At 50.2% G+C, this 4,720-nt stretch overlaps 1 protein-coding gene across 2 annotated transcripts in view; it reads left to right on the top strand.

The window, feature by feature from the left end:
- Positions 1-939: 939 nt before the first annotated feature.
- ALPL (alkaline phosphatase, biomineralization associated) overlaps positions 940-4,720 on the top strand; it is a 45,578-nt gene continuing 41,797 nt past the window's right edge. The window contains exon 1 of one of the 2 annotated variants that reach the window (XM_073601477.1): positions 940-1,032. The gene's annotated coding sequence lies outside the window, so the exon portion shown is untranslated. Of the gene's footprint in view, positions 1,033-2,673; positions 2,826-4,720 lie in introns of those variants that run through there. The other variant, XM_073601476.1, reaches the window with a different exon arrangement.

Genomic DNA, 4,720 nt, shown 5'->3' with positions numbered 1-4,720 from the left:
TTCTTTTCCCAGTAACCCCTCCCCCCCCTCAACCCCTCTCTTCCTAGTATCCCAACCCAACCCCTCTTCCCAGTACCCCAACCCCTCTCTTCCCTGTACCCATGACCCCCTCAACCCCTCTCTCTTCCCAGTACCCCCCACCCCTCGATCCCTTTCTTTTCCCAGTAACCCCTCAACCCCTCTTCCCAGTATCCCAACCCCTCTCTTCCCAGTATCCATGACCCCCTCAACCCCTTACTCTTCCCAGTCCCCCCCCCCCCCCCATTGATCCCTTTCTCTTTTTTTCTCTTACATATTTTCCCCACATTGGAACATTGTAAAACTTCAACAAGATGATTAACATAATTTTTTAGATTCCTGTTGTAATGGTATCTATACTCACTTTGTGATTTAGCGTTCTAGAACGCCGACAGTAAACTCTTGTTCAGATTTTCCCTGTCCATTACATAAAGTTTGCAAAAGAAAAAAGGAAATATGATAAAAACATTTGGAATGTGAGCCATCAAGCTGGAAATCAAGGAGCCGAGCCGAGCCTAGAGCCGCCCATTCACTGGTAGAAATGGTCCTTTTAAGAACGTTCTTTCAATTTTCTAATTGTTATTGGGGGTCAAATCGCTATTCGTTTTCAACTGAAGGGACAGAAAATTGGGGAGGATAGAAAATTCTTCTGGAACAAACGAATTTCTAACAGTGAATCTGGTTTTCATTCAGTAAAGTCCATTCATTCCAAAATCGAATGAAATTTTGAAGTACTTCCAACGCCATTCACCAAGCCAAGTGTACTGAGAATTGTGGACTTTTCATTCAATAATGACCCTCAGCCCCCCCCCCCCCCCCCCCCCGGTGCTGGTAGTTTATTCACAGAATATGTAGAAACCGATAGTCTGTCCGGTACAAAGGTCAGAACATCTCCTGCAAACATTAGACATAGACAGAGGCCATACTCATCCGGTAACCGATTTGGGAGATGTTACATATTAAAAGACATGAAGTAGCCTCACCTATGTAAAGGGTCATGCGACAATTCTTTAGGTGAGTGAGGGGGGAGGACCCAAAAGGAGCCTCCAGGACCACTTCCCACAGGGGACCCCCCAACAGCCTCCGTGACCTATGCCCCACAGGGGACGACCCCAGCAGCCTCCAGGACCCACTCCCCACAGGGGACCCCCAGCAGCTTCCGTGACCCACTCCCCACAGGGGACCCCCAGCAGCCTCCGTGACCCACTCCCCACAGGGGACCCCCCAGCAGCTTCCGTGACCCACTCCCCACAGGGGACCCCCAGCAGCCTCCGTGACCCACTCCCCACAGGGGACCCCCAGCAGCTTCCGTGACCCACTCCCCACAGGGGACCCCCAGCAGCCTCCGTGACCCACTCCCCGCAGGGGACCCCCAGCAGCCTCCAGGACCCCACGCCCCACAGGGGGACCCCCCAGCAGCCTCCAGGACCCATGCCCCACAGGGGACAACCCCAGCAGCCTCCAGGACCCACGCACCACAGGGGACCCCCAGCAGCCTCCAGGACCCACGCACCACAGGGGACCCCCAGCAGCCTCCAGGACCCACGCACCACAGGGGACCCCCAGCAGCCTCCAGGACCCACTCACCGCAGGGGACCCCCAGCAGCCTCCAGGACCCACTCACCGCAGGGGACCCCCCAGCAGCCTCCAGGACCCACTCACCGCAGGGGACCCCCAGCAGCCTCCAGGACCCACTCACCGCAGGGGACCCCCAGCAGCCTCCAGGACCCACTCTCCACAGGAGACCCCCAGCAGCCTCCAGGACCCACTCTCCGCAGGGGACCCCCCCAGCAGCCTCCAGGACCCACTCTCCGCAGGGGACCCCCCCAGCAGCCTCCAGGACCCACTCTCCGCAAGGGACCCCCCCAGCAGCCTCCAGGACCCACTCTCCGCAGGGGACCCCCCCAGCAGCCTCCAGGGCCCCCTCTCCGCAGGGGACCCCCCCAGCAGCCTCCAGGGCCCCTTCTCCGCAGGGGACCCCCAGCAGCCTCCAGGGCCCCTTCTCTGCAGGGGACCCCCCCAGCAGCCTCCAGGGCCCCTTCTCCGCAGGGGACCCCCCAGCAGCCTCCAGGGCCCCTTCTCCGCAGGGGACCCCCCCAGCAGCCTCCAGGGCCCCTTCTCCGCAGGGGACCCCCCCAGCAGCCTCCAGGGCCCCACAAGGGACCCCCATAGCCTCAAGATTCCCTCCCTGCAGGAGACCCCAAGCAGCCTCCAGGGCCCCACAAGGGACCACAATAGCCTCAAGATCCCCTCCCTGCAGGGGACCCCCAGCAGCCTCCAGAACCCTCTCCCTGCAGGGGACCCCAGCAGTTTCCATGACCCCCTCCTTACAGGAGACCCCAGAAGCCTCTGACCTACCCTTCCCATAGGGGACCCCCAGCAGTATCCAGGACCCTCTCCCCGCAGGGGACCCCACCAATCTCCAGGAACCCCTCCTTGCAGGGGACATCGGCAGTCTCCAGGACCCCCTCCTCGCAGGGGACTCCAGCAGCCTCTGACCTACACTTCCCATAGGAGACCCCAGCAGCCACCAGGACCCTCTCCCTGCAGGGGGCTCTCCGGGTAAACGTCTCATCCATTGAGGGAGAAAATCCTGTTTATTGGAGAGACTGAAAAGAAGAATGAGGAGGGGGAAGGAAGGAGAAGGGGGGCTGCTGTGAAAAAAAAAAAAAAAAAAAAGAGGCTGGGATTGAGACAAGGTCATAAAGGATTTGCTGGTGTGCATCTTAATGGGCTGTCCTGATCTACCTCCACTTCCCTCCTCACTCCTCACAACTTCTTCACTCTCACACCTCGCAGGGTACAAGGTAAGACTTCAATCCTTTCTGCCAGGAGGAAGCCAAGATAACCAGGGGGGCGCCCCCAACCTCAGCACCCCCGAATAATGCAAGTTCACACATGAACAGAAACTTGTGCTGGAGGGGGAAGATGGGAAGAGATCCCGATTTCACGTCCCAAATCCTCTACAAGTTACTTGGCTTCCTATCGGGGATTCTTGAATGAGATTCTGTTCACACGAAAGGAGAAGGCTTGGTGTGCCAGGCGCCTCTAGATTGGAACAATGTAACAATGGAAGGTTTTGGTTGTAGATTTATAAAAAGGGAATGTTTTGGTTGTAGATTTTGTAACAATGGAAAGTTTTGTTCTTGTAGATCGCAGGAGTTCAATATTTTACTCTTGTAGATTGGAAGAATGGAATGTCCTGTAGATTGGAAGAATTGAAAGATCGGTTTTGTAGATTTTAACAACGGAATGTTCTGTAGATTATCACTTTTATATTTCCTGCAATGAAATGTCTTGTGGATTGTAACAAATATTAGTTGTAGAATAAGAAGAAGAATGAAAGATTGTGTAGATAAAAATTGTATCAAATGGTATGTCTTGGTCTTGTAAATTATATTAATTATTATTACTTATATAGCGCCGACAATTTATGCAGCGCTTTACATATATGTTGTACATTCACATCGGTCCCGACCCTCAAGGAGCTTCCAATCGAATGTCCCCAACTCACATTCATATACTGGGGTCAATTAACCTCCCAGCATGGTCTTTGGAGTGTGGGAGGAAACCCAACACAGGCACAGGGAGAACATGCAAACTCCAGGCAGGTAGTGTCATGGTTGGGATCCGAACCAGTGACCCTTTTTAACTGCTAGGCGAGAGTGCTACCCACTACACCACTGTGCCCCCCACTACACCACTGCGCCCCCCCCCACTACACCACTGCGCCCCCCCCCCACTACACCACTGGGCCAGCCCTATTACTATAACAAAGCAATAGTGGAATATTTTAGTTTTGTAGATGAGAAGGAAGGTCTTAGTCTTGTAGATTGTAAAAATGTAACAATGGAATCTATTGGTCCATTAGATAATATTTTAGTTGTAGATTATAACAATGGAACTAAGAAAAAAAAAAAAAGGGGGAACTCTGCGCCAAATAAGATAAGTAAAAAAATTTTTAAATAACCAAGCTGCTCCCCAACTTGAACATATAATGATCAGATTGTAAGTGAGTAAATAAGGGGGGCGCTATTGACCAATTTCAGTGATAAATAATAAAAAAATAATATTAAAATAAATAATAAAATTAATGTGAAAAAAAGAGAAATTATTGGCTAGAACTATTCACAACAAATTGAGCAGTATGGAGTGAAAACCAATAATAATAATAATGTGACAACATCACATGATATAAAGTGACACACAATGATCAGTGACACTCAGCACTGGTCCATATTGATAGAGAGGGACACACAGGAAAGATGGACCAGTGCTGAGTGTCATTGTCACTGATCATTGTGTGTCACTTTATATCATGTGATGTTGTCACATATTTATTATTATTATTGGTTTTCACTCCATACTTCTCTATTTGTTGTGAATAGTTATAGCCAATAATTCTCTTTTTTTCACATTAGTTTTATTATTTTAATATTTTTTATTTTGTTATTTATCACTGAAATTGGTCACTAGCGCCCCCTTATTTACTCACATATAACAATGGAATGTCTTGGTCCTGTAAATTGTAACAATGTATTGATGGAATATTTTAGATGTAGGTAATAGGAATGGAAGGTTTTGTAGATTGTAACAAAGTAACAATGGAATACGTTGGCCCTGTAGATTATAAGAATGGAATATTTTGGTCCTGTAGAGAATATCACAGTTGTAGATTATAAGAATGAAATATTTTGGTTTT

This window comes from Aquarana catesbeiana, linkage group LG10, assembly GCF_042186555.1.
Source record: "Aquarana catesbeiana isolate 2022-GZ linkage group LG10, ASM4218655v1, whole genome shotgun sequence".
NCBI lineage: Eukaryota > Metazoa > Chordata > Amphibia > Anura > Ranidae > Aquarana > Aquarana catesbeiana.
This window is presented reverse-complemented; position numbering and strand designations above follow the sequence as displayed.